Source organism: Somniosus microcephalus, chromosome 25 (genome assembly GCF_052327205.1).
Source record: "Somniosus microcephalus isolate GS21.2 chromosome 25, FLI_Smic_1.0, whole genome shotgun sequence".
NCBI classification, from domain to species: Eukaryota; Metazoa; Chordata; class Chondrichthyes; order Squaliformes; family Somniosidae; genus Somniosus; species Somniosus microcephalus.
Window position 1 is genome coordinate 44470759 of NC_141011.1, and position 19373 is coordinate 44490131.

Below are 19373 nucleotides of genomic sequence, written 5' to 3' on the forward strand. Positions count from 1 at the left end.
CCCCAGTCTCTCTCTCTCTCCCGCCCAGTCTCTCTCTCTCCCGCCCAGTCTCTCTCTCTCCCCCCCAGTCTCTCTCTCCTCCCCCCAGTCTCTCTCTCCTCCCCCAGTCTCTCTCTCCTCCCCCAGTCTCTCTCTCCCCCCCAGTCTCTCTCTCTCCTCCCCAGTCTCTCTCTCTCCCCCCAGTCTCTCTCTCTCCCCCCCAGTCTCTCTCTCTCCCCCGTCTCTCCCTCTCCCCCCGTCTCTCTCTCTCCCCCCCAGTCTCTCTCTCTCCCCCCCATCTTCCTCTCTCCCCCCCAGTCTCTCTCTCTCCGTCCCCAGTCTCTCTCTCGCTCTCTCTCTCCGTCCCCAGTCTCTCTCTCTCTCCGTCCCGTCTCTCTCTCTCCGTCCCCAGTCTCTCTCTCTCTCTCCGTCCCCAGTCTCTCTCTCTCTCTCTGTCCCCAGTCTCTCTCTCTGTCCCCAGTCTCTCTCTCTCTCTCTCCGTCCCCAGTCTCTCTCTCTCTCTCCGTCCCCAGTCTCTCTCTCTCTCTCTCTCTGTCCCCAGTCTCTCTCTCTCTCCGGCCCCAGTCTCCCTCTCTCTCTCTCCCCAGTTTCTCTCTCCCCCCTCTTCCCCAGTCTCTCTCTCTCTCTCTCCCTCCCCAATCTGTCTCTCCCTCCCTCCCCCAGTCTTTCTCTCTCTCTCCCTCCCTCCTCCGATTCCCTCTCTCTCCCCTTTCGATCCTCCCTCCCCCCACCAGCCACCAACGGATCCCCTGACCTCTGCATGGAGCCGACGAAAGCGTGGCCCAACTGGATGCTGTGCACTCGTGGCTCCGGTATACTGCGCGTCGGTGCTGAAAGCTGAAAGGCGAATAATCAGAGCGCGGGGGATTTTCCCGCTGTCCCACCGAAAGGTCAAAGTTCAAAGGAGAAAACCAAACCCCTCCCGGCATTACACAGCAACCCATCAACCATCCGAACACACACTTCAAGAGCGGCAATTGCGATCGGCTCTGAGGTCACAAAACTTGCAAACGAGTCTGGATTCTCGGGGCCCCTCCCCCGCCCCCACTACTGCCCAGCTCTCTGCGCTGCCTTTCAAATCAACTGCGTGGGAGTTCAGGGATCAGCGCACGCACGCACCTCAGAGGGAACATGGGTGGGGGTGGAGATATCCTGATTACAGGATGTATTGTCACTACCAGCTTTCACACTAGTTTCCATAACCAGATTATACCAACAATTGAGTGGTTAGCCTTATGCAGTGCAAGGGTTTTAGGGATCCCATAACCCATCAATGTTTTGGGGGGGGGGGTTGCAGGGGAGGGAAAAGTTAGTATTTTACCCAACATCAACCAAGAATCTAGAGTCGGAGCTCCAGTCACCACCTGCCTGGAAGGGATTTCAAACCCTCCACCTATTGACTCACAGATGGGAATGCTAACCACTAAGGCAAAGTTTCACTCCTGTATCCTTCATCTTGATAAGTGCTAAATTCACCAAAAATGTTCACATTCCAAAGAATGTACATTTACAAAGCATCTTATCATATCCTCAGGGCATTCTAAATTGCTTCACATTCAATTAATCACTTTTTTCGAAGTGTAGTCATTGTTGTTCTATAGGCAAACCTGGCAGCCAATTTTGGGGCCAGCAAAATCCCACACACAGAGCGACAGACGAATGATTAAACTTTTTGGTGGTGTTGATTGAGGGAGGAATGTTGGACCGGACACTGGGCGAATTCCCTGCTCCTCTTCAAATTGTGCCAAGGGATCATGTACCTCCTGGCCGTGCCTTCTGTTGCCTAGACCCCACGCTCTGGAATTCCCTGCCTAAACCTCTCCGCCTCTCTACCTCTCTTTCCTCCTTTAAGACGCTCCTTAAAACCTACCTCTTTGACCAAGCTTTTGGTCACCTGCCCTAATTTCTCCTTATGTGGCTCAGTGTCAAATTTTTGTCTTTTAATACTCCTGTGAAGTGCCTTGGGACATTTTACTACGTTAAAGGCGCTATATAAATACAAGTTGTTGTTGTTGCACAGGTGAACAGGGTTAACATCTCATCTGAAAGACAGCCCCTCCAATAATCCAGCAATCCCTCATTATTACCCTGAAATATCAGCCGAGACTACATGCAAAACCCAAAGAGGAATCCTGTAATTCAGGATGAGTGTTTAGATCAATTCAGACTTCAGCATTTGGCTCTTGCCAACAGATGAAACATTATAAATGTTGCTGTTAATCTGAGAATCAAAATGTTGCATAGAAGATGTATATCTGCTCTGAAACCATGCAGAATATTCTAAAATGATTGGGAATATTGCAATATGCAGAATTTTTCAACTTGGCTCAGTGATAGCACTCTGATCTCTGAGTCAGAAGGTTGTGGGTTCAAGTCCCACTCTAGGGATTCAGCACATAATGTAGGCTGACAACTCAGTACAGTACTGAGGGAGTGCTGCAGTGTCAGAGGTGCCACCTTCTGGATGAGACATTAAATCAAAGACCTATCTGCCTGTTTGTGGGCATAAAAGATCCTGTGGCACCTTTTTGCAAAGAAAGAAAGACTTGCATTTCTATAGCGCTTTTCACGACCACCGGACGTCCCAAAGTGCTTTACAACCAATTAATTACTTTTGAAGTGTAGTCAGTGTTGTAATGTGGGAAATGCGGCAACAATTTGCGCTGGGTCAAAATCCTGGCACTCCCTCCATAACAGCACTGTGGGAGTACCTTCACCACACGGACTGCAGCGGTTCACGAAGGCAGCTCACCACCATCTTCTCGAGGGCAATTAGGGATGGGCAATAAATGCTGGCCTTGCCAGCGACGCCCACATCCCAGGAACGAAAAAAAAAGCAAGCTCCCACAAACAGCAATGTGATAATGACCAGATAATCTGTTTTAATGATATTGATTGACGGATAAATATTGGCCAGGACACCGGGGAGAACTCCCCTGCTCTTCTTCGAAATAGTGCCATAGGATCTTTTACATCCTGAGAGAGCAGACGGGGCCTCATTTTAATGTCTCATCCGAGACCTCGGTTTAACGCCTCATGCGAAAGACGGCACCTCCGACAGTGCAGCACTCCCTCAGTACTGCACTGGGAGCGTCAGCCTTGATTTCTGTGCTCAAGTCTCTGGCGTGGGACTTGAACCCACGACATTCTGACTCAGAGGTGCGGGTGCTACCAACTGAGCCACGGCCGACAAAGAAGAGAAGGGAGCTCCCCGGGTGTCTTGGTGAACATTCCTCCCTCAACCAACATCTCATTGCTGTTTGTGGGATCTTGCTTGTGCGCAAAGTAGATGCCGTGCTTATTGACATAACAGTGACTGCACTTCAAAGGGTAATTAATTGGCTGTGAAGCGCGCTGAGGTGTCCTGGGGACATGAAAGGCCCTGTATCAATACAAGTTCTTTCTTTCTCCAGTATTCATCAATGGTCAATTGAAAGTCCCCAGGCTGGCAGATGCTAATGCACCAGATTAACGGTTTCTCTACTCAACATGTTGACACCTCTGTTTCTATTGATAACATTTAAGTAGCAATGATTCTGCTGTGTTCAGGCTTATCTGAATGTGTAACAGGAATTAATCATCATCATAAACAGGAGTACAAAAACCACTACAACTGTTACAACAGCAAACTGTTTGAAAGCATCAGACCCAACAAGGACAGAAAAAGTATATCGCCTTTCTACAGTTGCTATTTAATTCTATGAGTGATTTTGGCACTATCTGTTCTGGGTGCAACAGTCACACAGTAAATGCTGTCGATTTAAAGGGATAGGATGGTTTACAGCCAATGGTAACCTGCACAGGGCTCATAAAACAAAAGTAAACAGGTTCCACTGGCAGCTTCTGGCTCCATTCCAGGTTTTGAAAATCTCCAAAGGATTTGGTTTACTGTGCAGAATATTCCAGCACGTTCTGCGTGGTCAAGTGCAGGCCCACAGGAAGCATTTTGGAATAATTCAGCCCTGTCACAGACTGCCAAACGTACGCACTTAATGCACAGTCAGCATTTTCAGGGCAGTATCAACTTGTTTACATTAATGCACAGAAATTAGACTGGCTCTCGGCTCCTCCCCTCAGCATCACTCTCAGCTCCTCCCCTCAGCATCACTCCTGGCTCCTCCCCACAGCATCACTCCTGGCTCCTCCCCACAGCATCACTCCTGGCTCCTCCCCACAGCATCACTCCTGGCTCCTCCCCACAGCATCACTCCTGGCTCCTCCCCACAGCATCACTCCTGGCTCCTCCCCACAGCATCACTCCTGGCTCCTCCCCTCAGCATCACTCCTGGCTCCTCCCCACAGCATCACTCCTGGCTCCTCCCCACAGCATCACTCCTGGCTCCTCCCCTCAGTATCACACTCGGCTCCTCCCCTCAGCATCACTCTCGGCTCCTCCCCTCAGCATCACTCTCGGCTCCTCCCCTCAGCATCACTCTCGGCTCCTCCCCTCAGCATCACTCTCGGCTCCTCCCCTCAGCATCACTCTCAGCTCCTCCCCTCAGCATCACTCCTGGCTCCTACCCTCAGTATCACTCCCCTCTGAGATGTCCCCAAAATTGAATAGCTCTGCTAACACTCACTATATCAGTTTACACAAGAAGAACGAGGAGAGTCAGTGCCTTCGGGTGAGGAGAGGGGAAACTTGAGGAGAAAGAAAAGGCATTTTTGCCCTGCTTGGGGTAGATTGGCAATCTGACTCAGAGAAAGAAAGAAAGACTTGCATTTATATAGCGCCTTTCACAACCACTGGACGTCTCAAAGCGCTTTACAGCCAATGAAGTGTTTTTGAAGTGGAGTCACTATTGTACTGTGGGAAAGGTGGCAGCCAATTTGCGCTCAGCAAGGTCCCACAAAGAGCAATGTGATAATGACCAGATAATCTGTCTTAGTGATGCTGGTTGAGGGATAAATATTGGCCAGGACACCGGGGATAACTCCCCTGCTCTTCATCAAAATAGTGCCATGGGATCTTTTAAGTCCACCTGAGAGAGCAGATGGAGCCTCGGTTTAACGTCTCATCTGAAAGACGGCATCTCCGACAGTGCAGCACTCCCTCAGCACTGCACTGGAGTGTCAGCCTAGCTTTATGTGCTCGAGTCCCTGGAGTGGGGCTTGAACCCACAACCTTCTGACTCAGAGGCGAGTGTGCTACCCACTGAGTCACAGCTGACACTGTAAGAGGCTGTAAGGATGATGGTTTGGGAAATAGCAATATTGTACTCGTGCAGTAGACAGAGCCTGGGATGTAGCCACATTGTTGGACCATTGAAGCTTGGTGCTGAAACTAGTTGCTTAAAATAGCAAAGTATTCCTTCTTCATCTTAATAAGCACTTTAAAAAGTGTTTTTATCCCCCAGTTAGTCAGGTTAGCACTCCCGTGATAATGATGAGCATACCTTCATTCAAAGAATAGCCACTATTGTACGTAATGTGTGATTAACCTTTTGAAAGTTAGAAACAAAATTGTGCACGACAGTGGTTGACTCAGACTCACATCCTTTTCCTTCTGACCCCCAGAGTAATTTTACAGGCATAATGAGCATTCCCGTGGGTACTGAGACTGTATGGCACTGCCCCCTTAGAATTAGAGCAGCAGGCAGCAAAGCAGGGTATTGAGACTGTCACAGTGTGGTAGCAAGCTGCAAACTCACGGCAGGGAATTGGCCTGTTTGTGGGTGTGAGTCTGTAAGCGTCTATAATATAATAGATTAAACTGCTGTTAGAAGAACATAGAGAATTCTTGGCTTTATAAATAGAGGCATGGAGTACAAAAGCAAAGAAGTTATGCTAAACCTGCATAAATCACTGGTTAGGCCTCAGCCAGAGTATTGTGTCCAATTCTGGGTACCACACTTTAGGAAGGATGTCAAGGCCTTGGAGAGGGTGCGGAGGAGATTTACTAGAATGGTACCAGGGCTGAGGGACTTCAGTTATGTGGAGAGACGAAAGAAGCTGGGATTGTTCTCCTTTAGAGCAGAGAAGGTTAAGGGGAGATTTAATAGGTGTTCAAAATTATGAGGGGATTTGATAGAGTAGATATGGAGAAACTGTTTCCACTGGCAGGAGGGCCGGTAACCAGCGGACACCGATTTAAGGTATTTGGCAGAAGAGCCTGAGGGGAGATGAGGAGAATTTTTTTTACCCAGTGAGTTGTGATGACCTGGAATGCGCTGTCTGAAAGGGTAGTGGAAGCAGATTCTGCAGTAACTTTCAAAAGGAAATGGATAAATACTTGAAGGAGAAAAAATTGCAGGGCTACGGGGAAAGAGCAGGGGGAGTGGGACTAATTGGATGGGCCGAATGGCCTCCTTCTGTGCTGTATAATTCTATGATTCTATGAATGTTCTGAGGAACCAGCTACAGGTCTATGGTCAGTTCTCTTCATTATACCCTCTAACTTGGTGGCAGATGTGGCACTGAGGAAGTTAATGGCATTTAAAGCTTTGAAGTACGCTGCCCAGCATGGGCCCGAGCCACGCAGACTATGAACGTCCCAGGTTCGATTCCCAGAGCGGTTATCTGGGTCCTCCCAGGCCAGCTGCCAATACACAACATTTGGGAGAGAATGAAAAAAAGATCACCCTGTGTTCCGGCCCCTGAATACTATTCCGGCAGTACCTGTTGCTCTTAAGTGCTTGTGTGAACTTTTTGTAAGGTATGATCTAAGAGTCAGCTTGGCTCAGAGAAGGGTGTGGGCTCAAGCCCCCAGCTCAGGACTGCAGCACATAATCTGCACTGATACTTCAGTACAGTTCTGAGGGAATGCTGCATTGCCAGTGGTGCTATCTTCTGGCCTATCTCCCTGTTCAAGGTCTAATGTTTAAAGAACAGCAGAGCGTTCTCCCGGCAACCTGGCCAACTTTCACCCCTGAACCAACGCCACCAAAACAGATTATCTATTCATTTCGATTAGGCACTTTACAGCCTTCTGGACTCAACATAGAATTCAGCAATTTCAGATTATAACATATATATATATTTTTTTTTATCCACACTTTTGTTCTGTTCTTCTCTCCAACAGGGCAGCTGTCTTCCATTCTGCCAGCACAATTTACACTTCATCTAGAGCCATCCTTTGTTTCTTAACCTGTCCCATTACCATCCCCTTTTGCCTTGAATGTCTCTCAACGTCTCTTAATATCTCTTAATCTCTCCTGCCTTCCAGCCTATCACAGGCCTTCCCTTTTGTTCTTTCATCCCCCTCCCCACTTTCCCAGCCCCTACACTTGCTTAAAAATCTGTTCCATTTCCTGCTTTTTTCCAGTTCTGACGAAAGGTCATCGATCTGAAACGTTAACTCTGTTTCTCTCTTCACAGATGCTGCCTGACCTGCTGAGTATTTCCAGTATTTTCTGTTTTTATTTCAAATTTCCAGCATCTGCAGTATTTTCTTTTTGTATCTACTCATTTGCTGTTTGTTGGAGCTTTTCTTTTATTCGTTTATGGGATGTGGGCATCGCTGGCAAGGTCAGCATTTATTGCCCATCCCTAATTGCCCTTGAGAAGGTGGTGGTGAGCTGCCTTCTTGAACCGCTGCAGTCTGTGGTGAAGGTACTCCCACAGCGCTGTTAGGGAGGGAGTTCCAGGATTTTGACCCAGCGACGATGAAGGATCAGCGATATGCTTCTAAGTCAGGATGGTGTGTGACTTGGAGGGGAACTTGGAGGTGGTGGTGTTCCCATGCACCTGCTGCCCTTGTCCTTCTAGGTGGAAGAGGTCACGGGTTTGGGAGCTGCTGCCGAAGAAGCCTTGGCGAGTTGCTGCAGTGCATCTTGTAGATGGTACACACTGTAGCCATGGTACGCTGGTGGTTGAGGGAGGGAATGTTTAAGGTGGTGGATGGGGTGCCAATCAAGCGGGCTGCTTGCTATGCGTAATTTCGCTGCCGTGTTTCCTTACATTACAACAGTGACTGCACTTCAAAAGTAATGCATTGGCTGCGAAGCGCTTTGGATGTGAAAGGCACTATACAAACGCAAGTTCTTTTTTTTCTCATGACGATCCCCCACAGTTCAACAGTCTCCTGACATTCACTGCCTAACCAAAGGTTGGCCGGCACGGATAGAACCGTATCCCAGCTAATGTTCCCGCTAAGCTGTGTAGCCGCGCAGTCACCTGCAAGGTCTCGTGCAGACCACTCACCGGCTTTTACATTGTAGATATCGTGCATGCGCAAGAATTTGAACGGGCCGCGCATTGGGGGGCGGGGGAGGTGGGGGGTGCTGTGCAGGAGGCAGTGCAGCGTACGGGGGACATTGATCCCAGCACGTCATTACATTCAGGAGAGGCGGGGCAATATTCGACTGCTTCTGTCAGATGATCCTGATGTACGACAGAATCTCTGCTCAAAAGGACAGGTCGGAGCTTCATACCAGTTACATAGGCATTTACAGTTGCACATTCACAAAGGGTGGGATTTGGCAGCCATATTGTAAACACAGTGCTGTTTGTTCTGTTCAGAGACTTCCAATAACACTTTTGTTTTTTGGGGAGACCAAACACAGATTGGGTGACCGCTTTGCGGGACACCTCCGTTCAATCCGTAAGGGTGACCCTGAGCTTCCAGTCGCTTGTCACTTTAATTCTCTGCTCCACGCCTGTAATGTATGTACCTTTAAAGGGGGAACTACTTTCTACAGCTCATGTATACTGTAGTACCGGCAGTGACCACACCTGTATATAACGCTGAGTAGTAATCTGTTGTTTCAGTTGCAGTTTGAACCACGTTGAGTAAAGACCTGTTGTACCGTTCTCTGCAGTCCTTTTCTTATTATTACACGGACGTAACAGTGGCGACGAGCAAGTTTGAACCTACCTGCAACTCTGCATCACCTCCCAGGGATTCGCTCCTGGAGAACAGTGGAAGGAGGTCGAGTCCAGAAGCACGGGCGTTGACCACGGGCAACCGCCCAGTCATCCAGCGGAGATTTGAGCATCGCAGGGGAGGCTGTCGAGAGCCAGGCTTGGCTTTCCAGTCACGGTGGTCCAGCGAAACGGGCTGGCAACCGGTACTGCGCAGACCCTTCCCGGACAGCGACGGGCTAGAGCCTGACCGAGCGGCACAGAAAAGGCCGAGCAGCATCGACGGGGGAGAGAGAGAGGGCAGAGCGCACAGGGCGCAGCCGGTGTTCAGGACCGAGCAGCGTCAACGGGGGAGTGAGGCGCGCAGGAAAACGTGAGGCGCTGCCATTGCCATGAGGACCGCAGAGAGCAGCGTTGGCAGCAGCGCAGGAGCAGCGCACGAAACCCACAGGGTCTCGCCATTTGCCACGAGGACTGCCGAGAGCGGCGTTGGCAGCAGCGCGGGAGACGCCATTTTAAGCCGCAGCGGGGAAGAAAGGAAAGCGCGGGAGATGCCATTTTAAGCCAGTCTAACCACACCCAAAAATGCCGAAGAGTGGCAGTATCACAGCGTTCGACAATGAAGTCGAAGATTGGATGACATATGTCGAACGCATAGAAGTATACTGCAAGGCGAATGAAGTGCCAGATGACAAGAAAGCGCTGGTATTGTTGAATTCAATGGGTGCAAAAACGTATGGCTTACTACAAAACCTAGTAACCCCAGAGAAGCCAGTAGAAAAGGATTTTGAAAACATAGTGTCAATCCTACAGGACCACTTAAACCCCACACCGCTGCTGATAGCAGAAAGATTTAAGTTTCACAAAAGGAACCAGCATAAAGATGAAAGTAATGCTGAGTATTTAACAGAACTGCGCAAGCTATCGAAGCACTGCCAGTTTGGAACGGGACTAGCAGATACTTTAAGGGACAAGTTTGTGTGTGGGCTTCAAAGTGAAGGAACCCAGAAACGGCTTCTATCAGAAAAGGATCTTACGCTGGACAAGGCTTTCAGCATTGCAGTATCACACGAAGCAGCAGCATGGGGTGCTGCAGAGTTACAACAGAGACCGCAAGAATATGGCACAAATGAAATGTCATACGGAACAGTGAAGTGCTATCGCTGCGGCAGAACAACACACAACCATAATGATTGCTGGTTCAAGGATAAAGAGTGCAGACAGTGTGGAAAAGTGGGACACAAAGCAAGAGTCTGCAGGTCGGGAAAGAAAACCAGCAGCAAGAAATCTCCACGGGAGAAGTACAAGAAGGTACATAAGGTGACGGAGAGTAGTTCAGACAAACAGAAGAGTGATACAGACTCCGGAAGCAAGGAGCTGGGTTGTCTGAAACTACATAATGTGATCAAAACGGAGGATCACCAAACTATCTGGGTCACGCTCAAGATAGCAGGAGTCCAAGTGAAAATGGAATTGGACACAGGATCAGCCCTAACAGTCATATACCGAAGGGACTACAAGCGGCTATTCTCACATATACCCTTGAGAGATACAAAGATTGTCTTGAAGACGTACACGGGGCAAAAAGTCTACCCCAAAGGAAAAATAAGGGTGAACGTTATATATAACGGCAAGGAAACACCAAAAATGGACCTATGTGTATTGCCAGATGGAGGACCACCACTACTAGGACGTGAATGAATCCGGAAGATACAGCTAGATTGGCATTCCATACAAGCACTGACTGTAGATGCAAAAAAGGATGACGACATCACACCTGGACGACTGCCAAAAATGCTAACTGAGGCACAAGAAGTGTTCCAGCAGGGACTCGGAACACTAAAAGGCATAACAGCGACGATCAAAATAGAGGAAAATGCAAGCCCAAAGTTTTTTAAGACCAGACCGGTACCTTATGCGATCCGCCCAGCCGTCAAAGCAGAGCTGGAAGGTTTCGAACGTTCAGGAGTACTGTCCAAAGTGGACTGGAGCGAGTGGGCTACACCCATCATTCCTGTAATGAAGAGGTCGTTGAGTAATACGCCTGGGGAACCAAAGAAGGTTCGCATCTGTGGGGACTTTAAGGTGACAGTGAACCCAGTCCTTCACACTGTACAATATCCGCTTCCGCGGATTGAAGATATTTTCGCCTCGCTATCTGGAGGGAAACGCTTCACTAAGATTGATCTGGCCCAGGCGTACCTGCAAATGGAGGTTGAGGTTGTTCCTCGGGCTGGTGAACTACTACCATAAGTTCTTGCCGAATTTGTCTACCGTACTACACCCACTGAACACCCTACTGCAAACGGGGGTACCATGGAAGTGGAGTGACGAATGTAAATGAGCTTTCCAGAAAAGCAAAGCATTGATCACATCAAAAGAGGTGTTGGCTCATTTCAACCCAGCACTACCAATTCGGTTGGCGTGTGATGCATCACCCTATGGCATTGGAGCGGTGCTGTCGCACAAATTCCCGGACTGCTCAGAGAGGCCAGTAGCCTTTGCGTCTCGGTGACTAACCTCAGCCGAGCGTAACTACACCCAGATTGACAGGGAGGCCCTCAGCCTAGTGTGGGGAGTGAAAAAGTTCAATCACTATCTGCACGGGCAGAAGTTCACCTTGCTGACTGACCACCAACCACTTGTCTCCATCTTTAATCCAAAGAAGGGCGTTCCGGTGATGACTGCGCAATGGCTACAAAGATGGTCCCTTTTTCTAGGGGCGCACCAATATGAAATCGAGTATAAGGGCACGAAACAGCATGGAAACGCTGATGGGCTATCACGCCTGCCACTGCCTACTGCGGAGGAAGCACCAGCAGTGGATCCTGTCGAAATATTTCATTCGACTATAATTGAATGCTTGCCAGTAACTAACGCTGGTATAGAGACGGAGACCCGAAATGATTCGACACTGTCTCGGGTATATGATTTGACGGTGAAGGTCATCTGGGAGGGGTGAAAATGAAAAGCCTTGCTAGGGCTTATGTGTGGTGGCCGGGGATCGATCAGCAAATCGAGGACCTGACAAAGAGCTGCTCAGGATGCCAGAAGGTCCAAAATGCACCACCACATGCCCCTCTACACCCATGGGAGTGGCCCTCATCTCCATGGCAATGGGTGCATATTGATTTTGCTGGTCCATTCATGGACTCAATGTTTTTAATAGCCGTGGATGCGCACTCAAAATGGCCTGAGGTGATCAAAATGTCCTCCACCACCACGGAGAAAACTATTGCAGTCCTACGGACCATTTTTGCCAGGAACGGCTTGCCAGAGCAGATTTGCTCTGATAACGGACCACAGTTTGCGTCCGAAGAGTTTCGAAGATTTATGAAAAGGAATGGGGTAAGGCATTACACATCCGCCCCGTATCATCCAGCCACAAATGGATTGGCTGAGAGGTTCGTACAAACCTTTAAAAAAGCAGTAAAGGCCATGTGCGATGACGACATTCCACTGCAGCATAAGGTGGACAATTTCCTGTTAGGCTACAGAATTGCGACACGTGCAGTCTCCAACCAGGCCCTGGCCATGATGTTCTTTAACCGAAGGTTGAGATCTCGTCTGGATTTGCTCAGACCAAATGTACGAAGAGATGTTGAGAGTAAGCAATTCCAGCACATCAATGAGAAGCCGACAAGGAGCTTCAATGTAGGGCAACCAGTCTTGGCCCGCGACTACCGAACAGAGAAATGGCAACCAGGAACGATATGCACACGGCAGGGGCCACTAATGTACACAGTGGACGTTGGGGAGAGCATCGTGAGACGCCATGCTGACCAGATCCTAGAGTCACAGGAACGAGTCAACCCCATGCCTCGTCCATACGTACCTGGTGATGAACCCGATGTACAGGTAGCATCTACCCCAGAAACAGTAGCATCGGAAGCTGATGAACCGACCGACGACAGGGGGCCAGAATCGCCTCCGCACCAAGAGCAAGACACTCGGGAAAGGCGCTATCCAGAAAGGATCAGGAAGCCTCCCCAAAGACTGAATTTATAAATAGACTATTTTCAGCTAATGTTGCATGTTGAAAGTGTTAATTGTAATTACTTTGATATTTAATTGTTAAATGAGTGTTATGGTACTGTTAATCTAAAAGGGGAGGAATTGTAATGTATGTACCTTTAAGGGGGGAACTACTTTCTACAGCTCATGTATACTGTAGTACCGGCAGTGACCACACCTGTATATAATGCTGAGTAGTAATCTGTTGTTTCAGTTGCAGTTTGAACCACGTTGAGTAAACACCTGTTGTACCGTTCTCTGCAGTCCTTTTCTTATTATTACACGGACGTAACAACTCCCACTCTGATCGCTCCGTCCTCGACCTCTTGCATTGTTCCAATGAAGCTCAACGTAAGCTCGAGGAACAGCACCTCATCTTTCGATTAGGAACTTTACAATCTTCTGGACTCAACATCGAGTTCAACAATTTCAGACCATAACCCCTGCCCCTATTTTTTCAGGCGGCAGGTGTTGATGATTCTGCCATCCCCATTTGCAACATTACTACTCCTGCCTTCCACCCTATCACAAACCGCCCCTTTTGTTCTTTCTTCCCCTCCCCCTTTCCCTGCCTCTTCACCTGCTTAAAACCTGTTACATCTCTAACTTTTTCGAGCTCTGACGAAGGGTCATGACCTGAAACATTAACTCTGTTTCTCTCTCCACGGATGCTGCCTGGCCTGCTGAGTGTTTCCAGCATTTTCTGTTGTTATTTCAGATTTCCAGCATCCGCAGTATTTTGCTATTGTGTTTTTGTTTAGTGCCTGGTGATCTAATCTTCACAGCTGCTGTACGCTTTGATTAATTCTATTGTCCATTTGGTCCTTCTCTCTCGACAGTCCCATATGGTAATCTAATTCATTCCTTTCGCAACTTTTGTCAGGCCCTTACGGAGAATGAAATCAGAATCTTTGTGTGTTTTGATTTATGTTTGACAGATTCTCATTGAACGGATTAGCATCAGGTCAGCCCAGAGCTCGGTAACTGGTCAGACATTTCAGGGTCAATTTGCCAAGTTTGTGTGTCGCAGGAATTGTGCAGCCCGACACTATGCTAATGACCCCAGGGCTGGAAATTTGGATGGGGCCAGAGGTGCCAGGAAGTCACATCGCTCCAGCAATAGACCCCAATTGGAAGATGTACGCTTCAGTTAAATTAAGTTATAACAAAAAATTTACTACAACAACAATTGCACTTCTATAGCACCTTTGACACAGTAAAACGTCCCACGGTTGATACCAGAACTGAGAGGGTATAACTATCAGGAAGGACTGAACAGGCTGGGGCTCTTTTCTCTAGAAAAGAGAAGACTGAGAGGTGACCTGGTAGAGATCTTTAAAATTATGAAGGGGTTTGATAGGGTAGACCTAGAGAAGATGTTTCCACTCGTGGGGGAATCCAACACTAGGGGACGTAAATATGATAGTCATTAATAAATCCAATAGGGAATTCAGGATAAACTTCTTTACTCAAGAGAGTGGTTAGAATGTGGAACTCGCTACTACATGGAGTGGTTGAGGCGACTAGCATAGCTGCATTTAAGGGGAAGCTAGCTAAGTACATGAGGGAGAAAGGAATAGAAGGATATGTTGATAGGGTGAGATGAAGAGAGGTGGGAGGAGGCTCGTGTGGAGCATAAACACCAGCATAGACCAGTTGGGCTGAATGGCCTGTTTCTGTGCTGGACATTCTATGTAATTCTGTGTAAAAAAGCGGTATTATAAGTGGCTGATAATAGAGCAGCAATTAGCCAACAGGTTCATTCCTTTACATATAATTTGAGACAAAAAATTTCCTTTAATAGCTATGTGGATTGAACAGAGTGGAATATAACATTACTGCTTCTGTCCTTACTTTGTTTTTGTTTTTATTCATGTTGTAACTCCTGAGTACTTATAGTACCTGTAGTAACTGAATCCGCTATGAATCACTTTGGTCCACTCCAACCCATTTGATCCTGTTGTAGATTAAATGCAGAAATCACTGATCGCAGTATATTAACACTGGAAATAATTCAATGAATTGACCAGACATTCAGCATAGTCACTGACTATACAGTTCCTGAACATGATTGACCATTGACATCATTGGCAGACCATAAAGTACTGTCGCTGCCTGACCATTGAGTGCTGGTACTGACTAGCCAATTAGTGTCTGTCACTAGCTGACCAATCAGTCACAACACTGACCAGCCATCCATTATCTTTTATAGACTGGCCAATTAATGTACACTATTGATTGACCAATTGGTGTCTGTCACTGACTCACCAATGAGTGTTGTTACCGGTTGACCATTCAGTGCTGTTACTGATTGACCATTCAGTGTTGTTACTGATTGACCATTCAGTGTTGTCACTTGATGATCATTCAATGCTGTTATTGATGGCTCAGTATTCCTGTTTTATGTAGAATATTTCACAGGGGCGGGAATATAACGTGAGTTTTTGAGTCCCTTATCCTGTAAGCTGAGATCTCTCCACTGCTGCTTTGCTTGAAAGGGGCCAGTACAGGGGTTGATGCTCCTTCACAATAAGACACAGTTTCAGAGTACGACAGATTTCCGTTACTGTCTTGAATTATTCAACTGCCTGTGCTCATTATCAGCAGACATGATAACTAATGTTCTTCCTGCTAAAACATTCAGCTATTTGTTGTTTATTGAATGGTAGTGTTAGCAGGTTCTATTTTAAGTAACCTGGTAAATTGTGGGATTGAGTGTTTTCACTTAGGGACCACAGTTCCTTCAGGTACACGCATGGCTAACGATGGTTAAGTACAGAGGCTGAAGCATCCTCACACAGCTAGTTGTTATCACAATTATATTGCTATTATTACACTACGTACATTGTTATATAAAGCAAGAGTTTTCTCAATACTGCTTTTGAACCTTTTCAAAAAGCATATTATAGCCCTCTAAACGTTCAGTTGTTAAACGCACTAGCCACTGTGGAACTGATCCATACATGCCATCAAAGTATTTTTAAAAATATGCTCTTTGCACCAGTTTTCTGCTCTCCTCAACGACAACAACTAGGGGGTTATTTTCACCATCACCGCCTGGGCAGTAACCTGGCACAGCGGATCTCCTGCTCGTTGTAGAATCCCCCCGATTGTCATTCCATTGAAACCGCACTTCCCGCAGGGAAGACAGGTCTCGAACTGAAATGCCACATCCAACCTCTTTAAGCATTCTCAAAATGTCCTTCAGACGACAGCTATAGCATGAATGCAAAACAGTTTTGCTTTACACTGATGCTATAGGTTTGTAGTGTTAGTCTGAATTTAGGCTCCACACGAACACCAGAATGGGAGTCTTTCTTCCAGGGAATCTCAATGCACTTTGCTGAGGCGTTAGGTTGGGCACTAACTCTTGATTTACACTGTAACTTGGTATAAAGCAAAAGCACTCCCTATTGATGTGAATGTGAGTGAAGATATAAAACAGAGATTTTACAGATTGGCTTTTCTACTCCAGTATTCTTTTCTCATGCTCCTGTTATAAGTATATGCTCGGAAGTATTTCTGTGCACTAGTACAGTGTTAAATATACCTTTTCTACGAAACAGTGGGTGACCATCAGAGAGATCCATGGAGTCTCAAGGTGGACAGGACCTGTTGGGAGCGAGCACCTGAATACAGGTGATTTTAGGAACATAGGAACAGGAGCCGGCCATTTAGCCCCTTGAGCCTGTCCCGCCATTCAATGAGATCATGGTTAATCTGCGACCTAACTCCATATACCCGCCTTTGCCTCATAGCCCTTAATAACTTTGGTTAACAAAAATCTATCAATCTCAGAGTTAAAATTAACAATTGATCTCGCGTCAATTGCCATTTGCGGAAGAGAGTTCCAAACATCTGCCACCCAAGTATGTGCTTTGCCTCTTCATCAGGTGCCTCTCTCTGCATGGCACAGCTGCTCAATCAGGCTAAAAGAATAGTTTCTCTAATCCAGGCCATCTGGGATGTTCTTGGTGTCCAGCTGTGAATTGGTCTGTTTCACTGTGTAAGAAGATTATGGCTACGCTGACTCATAGGTGCTGAGCGCTTGCTTAGTGTTGAGTCTCAGTTAGAGGTCATTGTATCAGATACATAGTGTGAACTCTCACCGCAAATGCTATAATCACCACTGAAAATGTTTCTTCAAGAATTAAATGAAAAAGAAACTGGTTAATCAGGAGAAACTTCTTTACCCAGATAGTGGTTAGAACGTGGACAATGCTACCACATGGAGTAGTTGAAGTGAATAGCATAGATGCATTTAAGGGGAAGCTAGATAAGTACATGAGGGAGAAAGGAATATAAGGTTATGCTAAAAAGGTGAGCTGAAGTAGGATGTGAGGAGACTCGTGTGGAGCATGAACACCAGCATAGACCAGTTGGACAAGGACAAGGACCTGGAAGGACAAGGGCAGCAGGCGTGTGGGAACACCACCACCTCCAAGTTTCCCTGAATTGGACATATTTCGCCGTTCCTTCATCACCGCTGGGTCAAAATCCTGGAACTCCCTCCCTAACAGCACTGTGGGAGTACCTTCACCACACGGACTGCAGCGGTTCAAGAAGGCGGCTCACCACCACCTTCTCACAAGGAATAGCCAATAAATGATGGCCTTATGAGCGACGCCTACATCCTGTTAATACATTTTTTTTAAATTTAAAGTTGGACCGAATGGCCTGTTTCTGTGCTGTAAATTCAATGTCATTTTATTTAATTCTATGTATGACTAAGTGCTATAACACTATCGCTCCAGATCTGCGACCCGCGCTCGTTGCTGGCAAGGTTCTATGTGAACAGCGGAGCCACATATAATTACCAACTTGAAGTTGGGTTTTCCCTGCAGTGACATCATGATGGAGTGTGATTTTGGTACTGGAGTTCCCACATGCCTGGCTTTGGACTGGAGCATGTTTATGAGTCAGTGGAAAGTTCTAAGCTAGAGACCATTTCTTCCACTTACTTCAGTGTTTAATAATGTGGAGGCATCAGTTAATCAAGTAAATTTTCAACAGCAACAAATGAAACAAGAACACTCAAAAGTCATAATATCAGCCCCTTCCCCATTCAGTTAAGTCTCCATTTTCTCATGTACTTATCGAGCTTGCCCTTAGTCTGACCTGAGCAAGCCCGCTTCAAGCAAGGGTCTGTAGTGGAACCTCGTGAAATTACCTCGAAATGTTTTCTCCAAGTCTGCCTCTGGCAACACTTTTAATGCATAAAACATGACAACTAGAGATAGCTGAGAGACACCTATAATTGTACATATCTATATTCAAATGAATGCAGTTTCTCTTTAATGCACCATCATCCACAGAAACCTATTTTATAATGAGCAGGAATCAGTAGATACATTGATTCGACTGTAGTTGAAGTACTTTGTGCAATTTTGGGCAATTTTAGGCACTCCATTATAGAAAGGATATCAGAACCAGTGAAAACATGTAATCTAGATTAATTAGAGTGATACCAATGATGAGAGGGTTTCATTATAATATAATGAGAAGGTTAAGGGGGATCTAATAGAAGTGACTAATGTTATGAAATAGTTTAAGAGGGTAGATAATGAATGATTGCAAGAGATTATTAGAATATGGAATGCATTGCCACACGTGGTGACTGAGCCTTTGGCTTAGTGCTTGCAGCCCTGCCTCTGAGTCAGAAGGTGAAGGGTTCAAACTTAACTCCAGACAGTCCCTGGGGAATGGGGACTAGAATATGGTCTCTCAATACTGGGTGGTCCCCCATTTTAAAGGGTAGCTGGGGCTCTTTAACCTTGGTTGTAGCCCACCTAGTAGAAGGTACTGTGAAGATTAAAGACAATGGGAAACCACCTCAGCTACTCATCCCTTGCAAGTGGCTCAAGAATCTCATGAGTTAGGACCTGCCCTAGGACAGAACACAATGGCCCAGATATTCCAATCGCAGGCCTCCCGTGGGCGGAGGACTGCGATCTGGAAAAATCTGCGCCCTTACCGGAGAGCTCCCGGGAGGCGCACAGTTCCGATGCTGTTGGGCCTCTCCAAACTGCCGGTGTGCAGGGCCCACGTATCCCAGAGGCGCAGGTAGTTTGCAGCGTCCCTGGGATCATGTGAGCCATGGGGAGCCAATCAGAGAAGGGAATCTCCCTTCATACATTTGACAGGAAGACCTGTCAAATATATGAATGGAGATCACCCGCAAAACATAGTAAAACTTTAAATAAATATTAAAAATCACATTTTTAAAATGACTTGAAAGTACAAATAAATTAACTATTTTAAACAAAACTTTAAATTTTTGAAAAAATAATTAAAAGTTTTTTACGGGGCTAAAAATAAACTTTTTTTTAAAAGTATTTTTAAATGATAAATCAGTGGAAAACATTTAAAAAAAACTTTTTTCAACTCTTACCCAGGCGCAAGAATTGCAAGGGTTTTCTGCGGGCGGAGGGTCTCCAAAAAGCGGAACTCTCCACCCGCAGAGGCCCTGCTCCAGCGCAGCCGGAGGATCTGTCAAGAGCCTCTGTCAAAAATGCCGGTTTCCAGCGCATGCGCAGTGCATGCCTGAAACCGGCATT

At 46.9% G+C, this 19373-nt stretch overlaps 1 protein-coding gene and 1 long non-coding RNA gene across 6 annotated transcripts in view; one reads left to right on the top strand and one right to left on the bottom strand.

The window, feature by feature from the left end:
- LOC147100748 (uncharacterized) overlaps positions 1 to 1083 on the bottom strand; it is a 45067-nt gene extending 43984 nt beyond the window's left edge. Inside the window, exon 1 of one of the 3 annotated variants that reach the window (XR_015073559.1) lies at positions 964 to 1083. This is a non-coding gene — a long non-coding RNA (uncharacterized LOC147100748). Of the gene's footprint in view, positions 1 to 754 lie in introns of all 3 variants that reach the window. The other 2 variants (XR_015073557.1, XR_015073558.1) reach the window with 2 other exon arrangements.
- Positions 1 to 19373, top strand: part of espn (espin) — a 190267-nt gene that overhangs the window by 29901 nt on the left and 140993 nt on the right. The window lies entirely within an intron of this gene.